The sequence below is a fragment of the Scyliorhinus canicula genome, chromosome 19 (assembly GCF_902713615.1).
Source record: "Scyliorhinus canicula chromosome 19, sScyCan1.1, whole genome shotgun sequence".
Lineage (NCBI taxonomy): Eukaryota > Metazoa > Chordata > Chondrichthyes > Carcharhiniformes > Scyliorhinidae > Scyliorhinus > Scyliorhinus canicula.
The window spans coordinates 29,251,992-29,271,044 of record NC_052164.1 but is presented as its reverse complement, the minus strand read 5'-3'; the positions used below and the strand labels follow the sequence as shown (position 1 = coordinate 29,271,044).

Here is a 19,053-nt window from a genome sequence, read left to right as displayed (position 1 = left end):
CTGCAACTGCATGTAACAAGACTGACAGGGAAAACCTTCTTGCATTGAAAACTGAATGGGCTGCACAGGAGACGGGGATTTTGAAGTCTGCCAACTCTACATTGGGCACTACTCAATGGGGGGGGGGGGGGGGGGGATGTCAAATTACGGGCATGCAAAACAGAGAATAATTTCAAGTTGCTTGCAAAAGAGTATTGTTTTTGTGATACCTTCCATAAAAATTGGATCGGAAGAAATTAGTTGAAGTGTAAGCCCTAGGAGCTGGGATCCAAAAATGGTGGGAAAAACAGGCACCATAGACGGATTTGATGTGGATTGTTATGCTTGAATCTCATGTAAGGAACAATTTTAATTATTTCTTTGAGAAAATCAGATGCTGACGTACCTAAAGGTCACAACATTTCTCATCTCAGTATGGTGTAAAACGTTTATGCTGCTACAGAATTTAGTTCACTGAGCAAAACCAAGAGATATGTCCTGCATTGAATTAATGAAAATCTTAGATGGCTATTTCTTTCCTAGACTGTTACTGATTGCAAAATGATTTCTGTTTCACTGGCATTGTTAGGAAGAAGGGGAAAGCATTTTGCTGTTCATAGCAACTTTAAGAAGATTAGCTAAATATTGTACATTTGGTGCAACACTTGATGATACTCTGTGAGAGAGTTGGTTTCTGGGTCTGCAGTGAATCTATTCTGTTGAAGCTGCTTACTTGCAAGAGATTTAACTCTTAAAGCTGTTGCGGAAGTTCCACATCCATGGAGCTAGCAACAAGAGAAGATTCACAGATAGGGACTTGAACAAAGATCCACAAAATGGATATCTCAAGGAACAAGGTTGCGAAGGTGCATCATGTCACCGTTGGACGCAGGTTGGACACTCAATGCGGGAATGCTGGAGTGAAATGAATACATGCAAGAACTATTGGAAGAGGGCCACATTACCATGGCATGTTGGGCTCAGAAAACCTCTACACCAAGGAGGTGCAAAAAAGAAAAATACAGTGAAACAATGTATTTGTGTTTGTCAATTAGTGGCTGTAGCTCAAGATCACTCAAAAGCCAATAGGCGGGATTCTCCATCCCGCCAAACTTGTTTTCTGGCATGGTGTGCCCCCGCTGGCAGCGAGATCCTTTGTCCTGGCAACCGGCCAATGGGGCATTGTGGCCACCCCATTGCTGTTGGGAAATCCGTGGGCGTGAGTGCACTGCAGGCAAAGCGGAGGATCCCACCAATGGAGAATCCCGCCCAGCGCAACTAAGTTACTGCAGGAGTTAAAGCTAGGGGTTTTGTGAATGCCAGGTAATTAACAACATATTTGGGCATTTCCTAAACTTGAAGGTCACGAATTTGAAATGGGAGTGAATACGGGTGCAGCAGTATCATTGATATAGAACATAGAACATAGAACAGTACAGCACAGAACAGGCCCTTCGGCCCTCGATGTTGTGCGGAGCAATGATCACCCTACTCAAACCCACGTATCCACCCTATACCCGCAACCCAACAACACCCCCCTTAACCTTACTTTTTAGAACACTACGGCAAATTTAGCATGGCCAATCCACCTAACCCGCACATCTTTGGACTGTGGGAGGAAACCGGAGCACCCGGAGGAAACCCACGCACACACGGGGAGGACGTGCAGACTCCGCACAGACAGTGACCCAGCCGGGAATCGAACCTGGGACCCTGGAGCTGTGAAGCATTCATGCTAACCACCATGCTACCGTGCTGCCCCTTATCTGAGACAATTCATCATCAAAAGCTGAAGTATCTGCCTTTGAAACCATCAAATGCGAACCTAAGGATGTACATTAAAAAGGTTCTACCCTTAAAAGAATGCATCGTTGTGACAGTAGGAGCAAATGGATAGGCAGCAAAGTTGCATTTTCATGTTGTCTGTGGAAATGTCTCTGCTCTATTTGGCAAAGCATGGTTGACTAAAATTAGGCTTAACTGGGAAGCAGTTAATCAACTGGTGGATTCAAAGAGCAACTTGCAACACCTTCGGAACAAAGATGAGAAGGTATTCAAAGAGTCACTGGGCTCTATAGCTGGAGTTGAGATATACCTAAAAATAAAGCCAGACAGCACAATCAAATGTCTCAAAGCTAGAACTGTACCATACTCCATCAGGCGAAAAGTTGAAGAAGAACTAGACAGACTAGTACAAACGGGAGTTATTGAACCTGTTGCCACAAGTGATTGGGCATGACCAATAGTTTCTGTATTAAAATGCAATGGCTCAGTTTGAATTTGCGGAGATTATAAAACCACTATTAACACAGTATTGTGCGCAGATCATTATCCGCTGCTGATGATTGAAGACTTGTTTGCTGGACTTTCTAGAGGGCAGAAATTCAGTAAAATTGATCTTTCACAGGCATATCTGTAGTTGAATAAGGCTGCCAAATCAGTCACGACTTACCACTGTGATGCACAAATCATAGAATAGATTACCTACAGGCAGAAGAAGGCCATTCAGCCCATCGAGTCTGCACCGACCATCTGAAAGAGCATCCTAACCTAGGCTCACTCACCCGCCCCCATCCTTGTAGCTCCACCTAACCTTTGGAAACTAAGGGGCAATTTAGCATGGCCAATCCACCTAACCTGCACATCTTTGGACTGTGGGAGGAAACCGGAGCACCTGAAGGAAACCCACGCAGACACAGGGAGAACGTGCAGACTCCACATAGACAGTCACCCAAGGCCAGAAGTGAACCCTTGTCTCTGGTGCTGTGAGGCAGTAGTGCTAGCCACTGTGCCACAAAGGTGTGTTTCATTTCGGAAGATTTGCTTTTAGAATAACATCTGCACTTGCTCTTTTTCAAAGATCAATGGGTCAAATTCTCAGTGGGTTGAATTCTCATCACTGGTTCAAGTGAACAGGAACACTTGGAGAATTTGGAACTTACCCCAAAGTGTTTAAAGAGTTAAAAAGGAAGGAGTTAAAAAGGAAAAGTGTAACTTTTATAAGTCATCTATACATTACCTTGGTCATATCATCGACAAAGATAGTTTACACAAAATGTGACACATTTAAGGTTGTTTTTAAGATCGATCACTTATTATGGTTAATTTGTGCTGAATTTAAGAACACGAATGAAGTCTTTGCATGTTTCGCTATGTGTCAAACAATCATGGCACTGTCAGAAGAATGTGAAAATGCATACAATGAAGAGAAAGAAGCTTTACAGAAGTCCGAGCTGTTGGTTCATTTTAACCGAAAGCAATTTGCTTGCTCTGCCTCAGCCAATGGGGTTGGTGCAGTTGTCTCACACATTATGTCTTCAGGAAAAGAACAACAGCATTTCCTTCACAAACTCTTACTGGCACAGAAATGAATTAAACTCTGCTAGAAAAAGCAATTTTGAGCATCATTTCAGTGTAAGAAGGTTCCACCATTACCTTTATGAGTGTAATTTAGGGCAGCACGGTGGCCTAGTGGTTAGCACAACCGCCTCACGGCGCTAAGGTCCCAGGTTCGATCCCGGCTCTGGGTCACTGTCTGTGTGGAGTTTGCACATTCTCCCCGTGTCTGCATGGGTTTTGCCCCCACAACCCAAAAACAAATGTGCAGAGTAGGTGGATTGGCCACGCTAAATTACCCCTTAATTGGAAAATATAATTGGGTAATCTAAATTTATAAAAAAAAATGAGTGTAATTTTACTCTTTTGACAGATTATCAACCCTTGACAACATCTTTGGGCTGTAAAAAGGTATACTTTCTTTGGCAGCTAGTACTTTGCAAAAAGGGTCATTGATAATATTGGCACACACTTTGGATATCCAATATCGCAGGTCAGGGCAGCAGGCAAATGCTGACGCTTTGTCACGATTGCTGTTACAAGCCAAGCATGACCCTGAAGGAGATTTCGTCAATATATTTGTATTTCTCTCTCATGGATAATGTATCTCTGACTTCATCTCAAGTTCAAAGATATACAAGAATCGATCCAGTTATGAGGAAGGTGATGCATTTGGACCAAAAAGAAAAGCTGTCAGTCATCCATAGGAGAAATGTAGATCTTAAATCTTACATCACGTGAAGACTAGAGGACAGATTGTGTTTCTGAGGACTTTTCAATGCCTACAGTGACAGACACTGGAATAATTATTCAAGAAGTTCCTTCTATAGAAATGAATGAGGACAATTTCGAGGTCTCAAGAGACAAGAGACAGAATGCCAAATTCTACCAAAATGGAATAGATATCTACCACAGATACTATCTGATTGAATTGTATCTATGTATAGAAATAATTCATAAGTTGATCTGTTGTGTAGATGTTAATCATTGTTGTTACACTAATGAAGTAAAGCGGGAGAAGTATTGCTGCTGGTTATGCATCATGTGATGTGTAGTGATGTCAGCAGAGTTTGCACGGGCTTCGGGCAGTACACAATCTTTGATTGCATGAGCAACACCGTTAATAAACCTCCCATTATGTTTTACAAGAATCCAGAGTGTGGGCTCGTCCATACCATTTTACTTTGTGGCAGCAAAGAAATATAACATTTGAGATTCTCCTTGGCAGAATCCTCCGCTTCGCCGGCAGTGCACCCATGCCCGCGGTTTTCCGGCATGGGATGGCCACAATGGGAAACACCATTGGCCGGCTGCCGGAATGGAGGATCCCCCTGCCAGCGGGAGTGCACTGCGCCGGAAAACGGGGCTGGCGGGACGGAGAAACCTGCCCAACAATTTTGATATAGGGGTGAGTGTAATGAACTCTCATCCAGATTTGGACTTGGGGTGATTTGAAGGGACTCTAGTCCAGATTTCACAATAGGAGTGAGTTGGAGGAACTCTAGTCCAGATTTTGAAATAGGAGTGAGTTGAATGAAGTAGAATCATCGAATGAACTCTAGTCCAGATTTGGATTTGGGATTAGTTGAAGGAACTCCAGTCCAGAATTTGACATAGTGTGAGTTGAATGAATTCTAGTCTGGATTTGAATTTGTAGTGAGCTGAAGGAACTCTAGTCCAGATTTCGATCTGAGTTATGTTGAATTAACTCCTGTCTAAATTTGGACTTAGGATAATTGAAGGAACTCTCGTCTAAATTTAGATATTGGGTTGAATTGAAGGAACACTAATCCAGATTTAGATTATTTGACTGAAATTTAGAGTTAACAGATCTGACTTCAAACCAAGTAAGTGCAGGAGTTTTCCAGCTCGCAGTGCGGAATTGCCTACTTCTGCTCCTAATTCCTATCTATAATTCTTGAATTGAGATACTTGACATACAGGAAACGAAAAATCAGTTGAAGATCAGGAACTGATGGACAGAATTTCAGTCTGGTGTAGAAGTAGTTTATCATGTTACAGGTTTCACAACATGATTTCATGGAAGACTAAAGGACCACCTGATTAAACATTTTTAAATGTGCTAAACATATCTATAGAAAATGCTTCTTGCGTGTCCCTGGATAATTCTCCAGCTCCAGTCACTCCTGCACAATACATTGAAAGGGTGAATCCTGCCAACAAAATTATAAATTATTTAAAGATTTTTTCTGCCAATGATACCTCTAGGAGACTTTCCAGTACTGCATTAAGTAACAGGCACCAGTATCTATACCCCTATCTATTAATTAGATCTATAGTCATCTAAATTCACTTCAAATCCCATCACTAGAGCTCTATAAGCCACAAGTGCTGCCCTTTTGTCACTAACCGCAAAATCCGGGCCTTAAAATGTAGCATTGCTTTGGAAATAGTCCTTATGGAGGTTTACGTACTGTAACGTCTTTGCAATGAGCAAAGATATGGGTCACAGGAACGATTGTTACTAGATGTTTGCTGGTATCTGGACTTTACTTGCCAGAATCATCATGATGTTCATCCGTTTGTTATCTATCTGCAAAACCAAAATGTTATCATAATTCATACACCGTAAGGGTACAGGCCTGATATCATTAGCAACTGTTATCAACATCATTACCAGACTGTTTTACTTCTGAGCTAGAGCCAAACATCACCGACGTATTCAATTCACATTAAGATGTCATTCCTTTCCGTCTCGTTATCTTGTAATTGCTGCAGAGTGCAGGAGCTGCTTTGCCTGTACACTTACAGATAGATCTGAAAGATTGTTGTTTGCCAGGAGTTCAGAATTTAACACCCCTCCCAAAATGAAAGCATTATTTTCCATCTTTTTTTAAACAAAACTTTATTTGCTATTTATAAATTGATTAGAATATAAGTATGTATATTGTTCAGCTTTCAACTCCAAAAGGAAATAAGCAAAATTATCTAAAGTGAGTGCAATCTGGTACAAAGGTTCACTCAGGTGCATTGATTCATCTGGGACTGGTGCTCTTGCAATGTTCCATATTGGACATTCAATCTGTGTCAGTTCTGGTACCACATTGAAAAGGAAGTCTGGGTAATGGACACAAGGGGCATGGACAGTGTGGATAGTCAGAAGCTATTTCCCAGGGTGGAAGAGTAAATTACTAGGGGTATAGGTTTAAGGTGCGAGGAGCAAGGTTTAAAGGAGATGTACGAGGCAAGTGTTTTACACAGAGAGTGGTGGGAGCCTGGAATTTGCTGCCGGGGGAGGGAGTGAAAGCAGGTAAGATAGTGACTTTTAACGGGCATCTTGACAAATACATGAATAGGATTGGAATAGAGGGATATGGTCCTGGAGTATTAGTTAAGATGGCCAGCATGGTTGGCGCAGGCTTGGAGGGCCGAAGGGCCTGTCGCTGTGCTGTAATTTTCTTTGTTCTTTGTTCTAATCTACTTATTTTGAAACTCCCCCCACCCCAACTCCTTGTAGGTAGACCAATGTCAGTAAGGATTTACTTGGCTGTGCACATTAGCCAAATGATTTGATACATATATAAAGTAACAAGTAGCTTAGCCCTTCAGCCTGTTCTGCCGTTCAATTAGATTATGCACATCAACTTCATTTACCTGCCTTCCTTCACGCCATATTGTTCTGCACCTTCAGCTAACGAAAAATCAATTCCTTTCATCCTTAAAAGCCCTATTGTCACTGCATCCTAAGCATTTTCAGGCAGAAAGTTTCAGATTTCTACTCATCCATAAACCTCAGACTGGCTCTGAGCATGAAGAAGCACTTCAGCTGACAGAATATGCAGTGCTATGTCGAATCTCAGACAAAGTAGCAACATTGAGAATGTCTAAATTAGCAAATTTCAGTGAACTAGCATTGGCTCTATCATGGTACTATTATGTTTTAATTAATACCAGTGTCAGAATCCTACAAGACTGTTTCTCACCTTTCTTGAAACTGATCAGAAGTTGATGGCAGACAGGGCAGAAGATCAGTTTCAGTGAAGCGAGAAGACAAGAATTATGAATGAGAGCAAAATTAGTGAAACAATTAACGAGTGACAGGTACAAACAGGCACAAAACAGCCAGTAGATGGACAAAGCACAGGGAACGTTGCATTACAATATTATGATACATTCTCCCTGTGTCTGCATGCGTCTCACCCCCACAACCCAAAGATTTTTAGAACTTTAGAACAGTACAGCACAGAACAGGCCCTTCAGCCCTCGATGTTGTGCCGAGCAATGATCACCCTGCTCAAACTCACGTATCTACCCTATACCCGTAACCCAACAACTCCCCCTTAACCTTACTTTTTAGGACACTACGGGCAATTTAGCATGGCCAATCCACCTAACCCCGCACATCTTTGGACTGTGGGAGGAAACCGGAGCACCCGGAGGAAACCCACGCACACACGGGGAGGACGTGCAGACTCCACACAGACAGTGACCCAGCCGGGAATCAAACCTGGGACCCTGGAGCTGTGAAGCATTGATGCTAACCACTATGCTACCATGCTGCCCCACATGCAGGTATGCAGGATTGACCACGCTAAACTGCCCCTTGATTGCAAAACATTTAAAAAATATGCTCTGATGAAGCTGTGGCACAGGGGTTAGCACTGCTGCCTCACAGCACCAGAGACCCGGGTTCAATTCAGACTTTAGGTAGACTGTCTGTGTGGATGCTCTCCCGGTGTCTGCGTGGGTTTCCTCCGGGTGCTCCAGTTTCCACCCTCAGTCCAAAGATGTGCAGGTCAGATGGATTTGTCATTCTAAATTGCCCCTTAGCATCCAAAGGTTAGGTGGGGTTATGGGGTTACAGAGATAGGGGGAGTGGGCCTAGGTAGTGCGCTCTTTCAGATGGTGGGTGTAGACCCGGTGGGCCAAAAGGCTCCTTCTGCACTGTAGGGATTCTATGATTCTAATATCTCAGGGAGGTTTTAAACTAATGTGGCAGGGGGATGGGAACCAGATTAGGAAGTTAGAGGTCAGTAAAGAGGCAGCAACTAAAGCCAGTAAGGTACTAGATAATAAACTTAATGTGACTAAGGGGAAGAGTAGACAGGGAAGAGATGATGAACGCAAAGGGACAGATGGTCTGAGGTGCATTTTTTAAATGCGAGAAGTGTAGCAGGTAAGGCAGATGAATTTAGGGCTTGGATTAGTATCTGGGAATATGATGTTATTGGTATTACTGAGACTTGGTTGAGGGAAGGGCAAGACTGGCAACTAAATATCCCCGGGTATAGATAGAACATAGAACATAGAACATAGAACAGTACAGCACAGAACAGGCCCTTCGGCCCTCGATGTTGTGCCGAGCAATGATCACCCTACTCAAGTCAACGTATCCACCCTATACCAGTAACCCAACAACCTCCCCCCCCCATTAACCTTATTTTTTAGGACACTAAGGGCAATTTAGCATAGCCAATCCACCTAACCCGCACATCTTTGGACTGTGGGAAGAAACCGGAGCACCCGGAGGAAACCCACGCACACACGGGGAGGACGTGCAGACTCCGCACAGACAGTGACCCAGCCGGGAATCGAACCTGGGACCCTGGAGCTGTCAAGCATTTATAATAACCACCATGCTACCGTGCTGCCCCTGATGCTTCAGGAGGGATAGAGAGGGAGGCAAAAGGGGTGGAGGAGTTGGATTACTGGTCAGAGATGATATCACAACTGTGATTAAGGAGGGCACGATGGAGGATTCGAGCACTGAGGCAATATGGGTAGAGTTAAGAAATAGGAAGGGTGCAGTAACATTGTTGCGACTTTACTACAGACCTCCCAAAAGCGAGCGTGAAGTAGAGGTACAAATATGTAGACAGATTATAGAAAAATGTAGGAGCAATAGGGTGGTCGTGATGGGAGATTTTAACTTCCCCAACATTGAATGGGACTCATGTAGTGTTGGAGGCGTAGATGGAGCAGAATTTGTAAGGAGCATCCAGGAGAGATTTTTAGAGCAGTATGTAAATAGTCCAACTCGGGAAGGGGCCATACTGGACCTGGTATTAGGGAATGATCCTGGCCAGGTGGTTGAAGTTTCAGTCGGTGATTACTTTGCGAATAGCGATCACAATTCCGTAAGTTTTAGAATATTCATGGACAAAGACGAGAGTGGTCCGAAAGGAAGAGTGCGAAATTGGAGAAAGGCCACGTATAACAAAATTCGGCAGGAGCTAGGGAATGTGGATTGGGAGCAGCTGTTTAAGGGTAAATCCACATTTGAAATGTGGGAGTCTTTTAAGGAAAGGTTAATTAGAGTGCAGGACAGACATGTCCCTGTGAAAATGAGGGATAGAAATGGCAAGATTAGGGAACCATGGATGACGGGTTGAATTGTGAGACTAGTTAAGATGAAAAAGGAAGCATACATAAGATCTAGGCGACTTAAAACTGATGAAGCTTTGGAGGAATATCGGGAAAGTAGGACAAATCTCAAATGCGCAATAAAGAGGGCTAAAAGGGGTCATGAAATATCTTTGGCTAACAGGGTTAAGGAAAATCCCAAAACCTTTTATTCGTATATAAGGAGCAATTGGGTAACTAGAGAAAGAATTGGCCCACTCAAAGACAAAAGAGGGAATTTATGCGTGGAGTCAGAGGAAATGGATGAGATTCTTAATGAGTACTTTGCATCGGTATTCACCAAGGAGAGGGACATGACGGATGTTGAGGTTTGGGATGGATGTTTAAATACTCTAGGTCAAGTCGGCATAAGGAAGGGGGAAGTTGTGGGTATTCTAAAAGGCATTAAGGTGGACAAGTCCCCAGGTCCGGATGGGATCTATCCCAGGTTACTGAGAGAAGCGAGGGACGAAATAGCTGGGGCCCTAACAGATATCTTTGCAGCATCCTTGAGCACGGGTGAGGTCCCGGAGGACTGGAGAATTGCTAATGTTGTCCCTTTGTTTAAGAAGGGTAGCAGGGATAATCCAGGGAATCATAGACCTGTGAGCTTGACGTCAGTGGTAGGCAAACTGTTGGTGAAGATACTGAGGGAAAGGATCTATTCACATTTGGAAGAAAATAGACTTATCAGTGATAGGCAGCGTGGTTTTGTGCAGGGAAGGTCATGTCTTACAAACCTAATAGAATTCTTTGAGGAAGTGACAAAGTTAATTGATGAGGGAAGGGCTGTAGATGTCATATACATGGACTTCAGTAAGGCGTTTGATAAAGTTTCCCATGGCAGGTTGATGGAAAAAGTGAAGTCGTATGGGGTTCAGGGTGTACTAGCTAGATGGATAAAGAACTGGCTTGGCAACAGGAAGAAGTCTTACAACACTAGGTTAAAGTCCAACAGGTTTGTTTCAAACACGAGCTTTCGGAGCACTGCTCCTTCCTCAGGTGAATGGAGAGGTATGTTCCAGAAACATTTATATAGACAAAGTCAGAGATGCCAGACAATGCTTGGAATGCGAGCATTTACAGGATATTTGCAGGTCCAACGCCGGCATCTCCACATCTTGGCAACAGGAGACAGAGAGTAGTGGTGGAAGGGAGTGTCTCAAAATGGAGAAAGGTGACTAGTGGTGTTCCACAGGGATCCGTGCTCGGACCACTGTTATTTGTGATATACATAAATGAACTGGATGAAGGTATAGGTGGTCTGATTAGCAAGTTTTCAGATGATACTAAGATTGGTGGAGGAGGAGGACTGACAGAGAATACAGCAAAATATAGATAGATTGGAGAGTTGGGCAGAGAAATGGCAGATGGAGTTCAATCCAGGCAAATGTGAGGTGATGCATTTTGGAAGATCAAATTCAAGAGCAGATAATATGGTCAATGGAATAGTCCTGAGGAAAATGACGTACAGAGAGATCTGGGAGTTCAGGTCCATTGTACCCGAAAGTGGCAACGCAGGTCGATAGAGTGGTCAAGAAGGCATACAGCATGCTTGCCTTCATTGGACGGGGTATTGAGTACAAGAGCCGGCAGGTCATGTTACAGTTGTATAGGACTTTGGTTAGGCCACATTTGGAATACTGCGTGCAGTTCTGGTCGTCACATTACCAGAAGGATGTGGATGCTTTTTAGAGGGTGCAGGGCAGGTTCACCAGCATGTTGCCTGGTATGGAGGGTGCTGGCTATGAAGAAAGGTTGAGTAGATTAGGATTGTTTTAATTGGAAAGACGGAGGTTGAGGGGGGACTTGATTGATGTCTACAAAAGTATGAGAGGTATGGACAGGGTGGATAGCAACAAGCTTTTTCCAAGAGTGGGGGTGTCAATTACAAGGGGTCATGATTTCAAGGCGAGAGGGGGAAGTTTAAGGGAGATGTGCGTGGGAGGTTTTTTACACAGAGGGTGGTGGGTGCCTGGAACGCTGTGCCAGCGGAGGTGGTAGAGGCGGGCACGATAGCATCATTTAAGATGCATCTAGACAGATATATGAATGGGCGGGGAACAGAGGGAAGTAGATCCTTGGAAAATAGGCGACAGGTTTAGATAAAGGATCTGGATCGGCGCAGGCTGGGAGGGCCGAAGGGCCTGTTCCTGTGCTGTAATTTTCTTTGTTCCTTGTTCTTTGGTTTGGTATGATATAGTGTTGATCTTTTTTTAGATTAGCCTCATGCTAGTCTGAAAATTATCATGCCTTTGGTGTGCCATGATTACCAGATAATGGAAGACTTCCGGTGGCGGCGATGACATAAGAAGCCGCACATTTGGGAGCTCCCATTTTAAACGGACTTTTCGGCTCTTTTTAGAGCCCAAAACGGAAATTTTTCGACGTCTCCCGGTGGGAGAAGGTGTGCTGGTCGACTTTCCCCGCAGTCCATGACTCGAACTCGGAGTTTAAAGGGGGAAAAAACGGCAGCAGCTCCCCAGAAAAAACGGGGGAAGGAATCCAAGATGGCGGCCGGCGGAGCTCCAGAGGAGTGGAAGCAGTGGGCCCTGGAGCAACAAGCTGCTCTCCTGCGCTGTTTTTCAGACTTCAAGGCTGAGGTACTGAGCTCTCTGCAGGAAACAAACAGAAGGCTCTCGGAGATTCAGATGACCCAGGGTGCTGCCATCAAGGAGTTGCAGACGCAGGCCACTGAATGAGAGGAGGAGGCCAGGATCCTCGTGAGTAAGGTGGAGGGACACGAGGCACTCCACAAGAAGTGGCAGGAACGCTTCGAGGAGCTTGATCACCGCATGAGGCGGAAAAATCTGCGGATCTTGGGCCTTGCGGAGGGGCTGGAGGGGTCGGACCTGACAACCTACGTGGCTATGATGCTGAATTCGCTAGTGGGGGCCGGGTCATTCCATCTGCCCTTGGAGCTGGAGGGAGCACACAGAGTACTGGCCAGGAGGCCTAAGGAGAATGAACCCCCGCGTGCGGTGCTGGTGAGGTTCCACCGGTTCAGTGATCGGGAGTATGTGCTGCGCTGGGCCAAGAAGGTGAAGAGCAGCAATTGAGAGAATGGGGTAGTACGGATCTACCAGGATTGGAGTGCGGAGGTGGCTAAGCGGCGGTCCGGGTTTAATCGGACGAAAGAGGTGCTTTACAAGAAAAAGATAAAGTTCGGAATGTTGCAGCCTGCGCGCCTGTGGGTAACTTATTCGGACCGGCATTATTATTTCGATTCCCCGGAGGAGGCGTGGGCCTTCGTGCGGACGGAGAAACTGGACTTGAACTAGGGGTTGGGGGTTGCGGGGTCGGTTGTAATACTTTATTGCTGGATTCTGCTGTTGCTGTGTTCTCTTTTTTTTGTACTTTTGCAATTTTGATATGGTTATTTATGGGGGAGTTCTGTTATGTTTTTGTTGCTGTGGGGCATTGTTTGAGTTTTGTATCTTGCGGGGAGGGTTGGGGGGGTTTGTTGTATTCTATGTCGGGTTGGGGGTATGGAGTATGGCTGGTATTTGGGCGCTGCGTCAGAAGGGTGTGGTGGGGCAGTGCGAAAGCGTGGGCTTTCCTCTGGTTTCCCGCGCTGCGGGGCTGGGAGGTGGAGACGATGACGGGGGGAGGCGGGGCCTTAACTGGTTCTTCCCCGCGCTGGAGCGGTGCCTGGAGGAGGGATAGATTGGGGGATGATCCCACTTTGGGAGGGGTCGGGTTATTGGCGGGAGTTTCCAGGGTCAGCAGAAGTTAGCTGACCCACGGAAGTACAATGGAGGACGATTCGCGGCTAGGAGGGTTCCTAGCCTGGGGGGGAAGGGAGCGGGGGAAGGGGAATACCGGGTTGCTGCTGGTAGGGTCAGGAAGGAGCTGGTGGAGGCTGGGGGGACAGAGGTGAGGTGTTGTCACTGTGGGGACTGGGTCGGGCAGGGGGTGCTGGCCTGGGGCGGGCAGTCGACGGGCTATGACGGGCCCGTTGTGGCAGTTGCATGTGGGGTTGTTGGCGGAGGAGGAGGTGTGTAGGAGGGTCCGGGCAAGTATTGAGGGGTACCTCGAGGTGAATGATATGGGGGAGGTTCAGGTGGGGGTGGTCTGGGAAGCCCTAAAGGCAGTGATTCGTGGGGAGCTGATATCCATCCGGGCACACAGGGAGAGGAGCGAGAGGAGTGAGAGGGATAGACTGGTGGGAAAGATGCTGGAGGTGGACAGGAGGTACGCAGATGCACCAGCGGAGGGACTGTTGGGGGAGAAGCGCAGCCTTCAGGCTAAATTTGATTTGCTGACCACTAGAAAGGCGGAGGTACAGTGGAGGAAGGCACAAGGGGCAGTGTACGAACATGGTGAAAAGGCGAGTAGGATGCTGGCTCATCAGCTCCGCAAGCGGGATGTGGCTAAGGAAATTGCTGGAGTGAGAGACAAGAGTGGGAATGTGGTGCGGAAAGGGATAGAGGTGAATGAGGTCTTCAAGGACTTTTACGGGGAACTGTACCGGTCGGAGCCAACGGGGGAGAGGAGGGGAATGGAGAGGTTCCTCGACGGGCTTTCTTTCCCGAAGGTGTAGGAGGAGCAGGTGGAGGGGTTGGGTGCGCCGATTGAGCTGGAGGAGCTAGTTAAGGGGATCGGGCAGATGCAGTCAGGGAAGGCACAGGGGCCGGATGGGTTCCCGGTGGAATTTTATAAAAAGTTTGTGGACCTAGTGGGCCCCTTGCTGGTGCGGACACTTAATGAAGCGGGAAGGGGGGACTTTGCCCCCGACGATGTCGCGGGCGCTGATCTCATTAATTTTAAAGAGGGACAAGGACCCCCAGCAGTGTGGTTCATGCAGGCCCATATCTCTCCTCAACGTAGATGCCAAGGTGCTGGCAAAAATCCTGGCCACCAGGATAGAGGACTGTGTGCCAGGGGTTGTACATGAGGACCAGACAGGTTTTGTGAAGGGAAGGCAGCTGAACACGAATGTGCGGAGATTGTTGAATGTCATCATGATGCCGGCGATTGAGGGGGAGGCAGAGATAGTGGTGGCGCTGGATGCGGAGAAGGCCTTCGATAGAGTGGAGTGGGGGTACGTATGGGAGGTGTTGGGGAGGTTTGGATTTGGTGAAGGGTTTATTAGATGGGTAAGGCTGCCATATGAGGCCCCGATGGTGTGCGTGGCCACGAATGGGAGGAGATCGGAGTACTTCCGGCTTTACTGAGGGACCAGGCAGGGTTGCCCCCTGTCCCCCTTGTTGTTTGCACTGGCAATCGAGCCGCTGGCGATGGCGTTGAGGGATTCAGAGAAGTGGAGAGGTTTGGTGCGAGGTGGGGAGGAACATAGGGTGTCATTGTATGCCGATGACCTGTTACTGTATATGGCGGACCCGGTGGGAGGGATGCCGGGGGTGATGGAGCTGCTAGCTGAGTTTGGGACCTTTTCAAGTTATAAACTAAATTTAGGCAAGAGTGAGGTGTTTGTGGTGCACCCTGGAGACCAGGAGGAAGGAATTGGTAGGCTCCCGCTTAGGCGGGCAGGGGAGAGCTTTAGGTACCTGGGGGTGCAGGTGGCCAGGGACTGGGGGACTCTCCACAAACATAATTTAACCAGACTTGTAGATCAGATGGAGGAGGAGTTCAAGAGGTGGGACATGCTGCTATTGTCGTTGGCGGGGAGGGTACAGTCCGTCAAAATTACGGTGCTTCCGAGGTTCTTGTTTCTCTTTCAGTGCCTGCCCATCTTTATCCCCAGGGTCTTCTTTAGGAGAGTGACTAGTAGTATTCTGAGCTTTGTGTGGGCACATGGGACTCCGAGAGTGAAGAGGGTGTTCCTGGAGCGAGGGAGGGATAGAGGCGGGCTGGCGCTGCCCAACCTTTTGGGGTACTATTGGGCGGCTAATGTGTCAATGGTGCGTAAATGGGTGATGGAGGGGGGAGGGGCGGCGTGGAAAAGAATGGAGATGGCGTCATGTAGAGGTACGAGCCTGGGTGCCATGGCAACGGCGCCGTTGCCGCTCTCCCCTAAGAGGTTTACCACGAACCCGGTGGTGGCGGTGACCCTAAGAATCTGGGGACAGTGGAGACGGCATAGGGGGGAAACAGGGGGCTCGATGGAGACTCCATTGGGTGGCAATCATCGGTTCATCCCAGGGAACAGGGATGGGGGATTTAGGGGGTGGCAAAGGATGGGCATCAGTAAATTGAGGGACCTGTTTATTGGCAGGAGGTTTGCGGGCCTGGGGGAACTGGAAGATAAATTTGGGCTTCCCCAAGGGAACATGTTCAGATACTTGCAGGTAAAGGCGTTTGCTAGGCGACAGGTAGAGGGATTCCCTTTGCTGCCCTCGCGGGGGGTCGATAGACAGAGTGCATTCGGGGGTGTGGGTCGGAGAGGGGAAGGTGTCTGACATCTATAAGGTAATGCAGGAGGTGGAGGAGTCGTCAGTGGAAGAGCTGAATGCTAAATGGGAGGAGGAACTCGGGGAGCAGATAGAGGACGGGACTTGGGCGGATGCCTTGGAGAGTCAATTCTTCCTCCTCCTGTGCGAGGCTTAGTCTCATCCAATTTAAGGTTCTGCACCGGGCCCACATGTCCGGGACTAGGATGAGTAGGTTCTTTGGGGGTGAGGACAGGTGCACCAGATGTTCGGGGAGTCCAGCGAACCACGCCCATATGTTCTGGGAATGCCCAGCACTGGAAGAATTCTGGAAGGGGGTGGCGGGGACGGTGTCGAGGGTGGTTGGATCCAGGGTCAAACCAGGGTGGGGACTCGCGATTTTTGGAGTTGCGGTAGAGCCGGGAGTGCAGGAGGCGAAAGAGGCCGGTGTGCTGGCCTTTGCGTCCCTAGTAATCCGACGAAGGATCTTGCTGCAGTGGAAGGATGCGAGGCCCCCAAGTGTGGAGACCTGGATCAGTGACATGGCGGGATTTATAAAATTGGAAAGGGTCAAATTTGCCCTGAGTGGATCAATACAAGGGTTCTATAAACGATGGCAGCCTTTTCTGGACTTCCTGGCTCAAAGATAGGTATCTTGGTCAATAGCAGCAGCAACCCGGGGAGGGGGGGGGCGGGGGGGATAAAGGGGGGTGTTCCTTATTGTAGTTTCTATGATGTAACTTAATATTGTGTTAATTTGCGTTGTTGTTAAAATGCTGTGTTGTTCATGGAGGTGGGGCGAATGTTTATGATTGCTAATATTATTGTTATTTTTGGAATTTTATCATGGTTCGTTGTTGTTGTATAAATTTAAAATTTTCCAATAAAAATTATTTTAAAAAAAAATGATTAACAGATAATGCTAGAAGAATCTAGTATTACTATTGGGTTTAAACCCTTTTGTACCACATTATATTCACTCCTACATCATTCGTTATCGCCAATTTAGTATATGCCAAGATCCTCTACCATTTTATCTAACTGTAGCACACCATTCTGTGATGTTCCTTCAAAGTTATTATTATCATCCAATGCAATTGATGACAATTAACTATTTGATCCACCCAATTTGCTGTGATCCCGACTGTCGAGAGCCTGCCCTGCTGTACCAGTACAACTTTTAATAACTGCAAATCATTCTTGCTAAGGTTTCTTTGAATGTGGTGAGCATTTTAGTACCAACATATGTTACGTTATAAGCAGTTCTGCAGTGCCAGCTAAGTCTAACATAAGTTGAGTCCATTAAAACTGAAAAACTGAAGAAATTGGACGGCAGAGTGACACAGTGGTTAGCACTGCTGCCTCCCAGCGCCAGGGACTGGGGTCTAATTCCGGCCTTGGAAGACTTTGCAATTTGCACGTTCTCCCCGTGTCACATGGGTTTCTTCCGGGTACTCCGGTTTTCTCCCACAGTCTAAAGATGTGTAGGTTACATGGAATGGCCATGCTAAATTGCCACTTTGTGTCCAAAGGGGTTAAGGGGTTATGAGGATAGGGTGAGATAGTGTGCCTAGGTATGGTGCTCTTTCAGAGGGCTGGTTCAGACATGATGGGCCAAATGGCCTCCTTCTACACTGTAGGGATTCTATGATTCAATGATTTTAATACCCATAGGCTAGATTCAACCCAAGATTTTAGAGGTAAAAGGTTAATGTATTAATCTTTATGGTGCACTTCATTTTCAAATACTATTCACTCATAAATTTATTTTAATGATCATAGTTACAATATTTTGAATTTTAGCTTATCATAAATTAAACCTCACTTTGATGTATATTTAATGTCCAGTTATATTTGAGAATAAGAGATGCTGATTGCTGTGACTAGAAGGTGTTGAATCCTGCAGACTCTCTTGTAGAAATGCTTCCTTTTGCGCAAGACGAACCAGTGCGGAAATTAATCAAGAAAGCTAATGGAATGTTGGCCTTTACATCTCGAGTACCGGAATATAAGGATGTAGAATTTAAGCTGCAGCTTTACAAAACCCTGATTCTTATTTTTTCCAATTTAAGGGGCAATTTAGCATGGCCAATCCACCTACCCTGCACATCTTTGGGTTGTGAGCGTGAGACCAATGCAGATAAAACCCTGGTTAGACCCCACTTGGAGTACTGTGAGCAGATCTGGGCACCAAACCTTAGGGAGGATATTTTGCCTTTGGAGGGAGTGCAATGTAGGTTTACATCAAGAATGATACCCGGAGGTTACATTATGAGGAGAGATTATACAAATTGGGCCTGTTTTCTCTAGAAATTAGATGGTGAGGGGGTGATTTGATTGAAGTCTTCCAGATACTAACAGAAAAAGACAGAGTAGATAAAGATAAACTGTTTCCACCCATCCTAGAACTAGAGGGTATAGTTTAAATAATAGGGCTAGGGGACTTCCGGTGTGCAGTATGAAGTGAGTGAGCACACAGTGGCAGCTCCTGCCCAAGGTTACAGAAAAGAGCTCTTTTTTGGGCGGCACGGGTTGGAATTTCGATGAAAAGCCATTGGTGAATGTTCAAGGAGTACTTTCCCCCAGGAATAGTATGTTTCTGGGTTATCAGACCCTCAGAAACAGTGCAAGATCGGGCGGAAGCAGCAGCAAACAAGAGCCTCTACAAGCAGGCAGGCGGGGGAAGGGCCAGCTCAGATTTCTCAAGCTGACTTGAGGGCCTTTATGAAAGCTGAATTCTAGCAGCAGTCGACGCTGTCCCGACGAATCCCAGTGGGGGAAGGTGTCTTGAGGAGCATTCCCCATAATTTATGGTGCTCACCCGGAGTGGGGCAAAGGAAAAAGCTGCAGCAGCTCCCCAAGAAAAGCAGGGGAAGAAAGACAAAATGGCGGCCGGCGGAACACCCGAGGACTGGTGGAAGTGGGTGCAGGAGCAGCAGGCCTCTCTTCTGCGCTGTTTTGCGGAGCTGAAAGCTGAGTTGCTGGACTCCCTGAATGCAACTACAAACAAGCTGCTTGGGACCCAGGCGGCACAGGAGGTGTC

At 46.7% G+C, this 19,053-nt stretch overlaps 1 protein-coding gene across 3 annotated transcripts in view; it reads right to left on the bottom strand.

The window, feature by feature from the left end:
* The window catches only part of LOC119954412, an 83,053-nt gene that overhangs the window by 20,738 nt on the left and 43,262 nt on the right, over positions 1-19,053 (bottom strand). For 2 of the 3 annotated variants that reach the window (XM_038779612.1, XM_038779613.1), the window contains one exon: positions 5,751-5,869. The exons of the other annotated variant lie outside the window; for it this stretch is intronic. The gene's annotated coding sequence lies outside the window, so the exon portion shown is untranslated. The remainder of the gene's footprint in view (positions 1-5,750; positions 5,870-19,053) is intronic. 3 annotated transcript variants of the gene reach the window in all.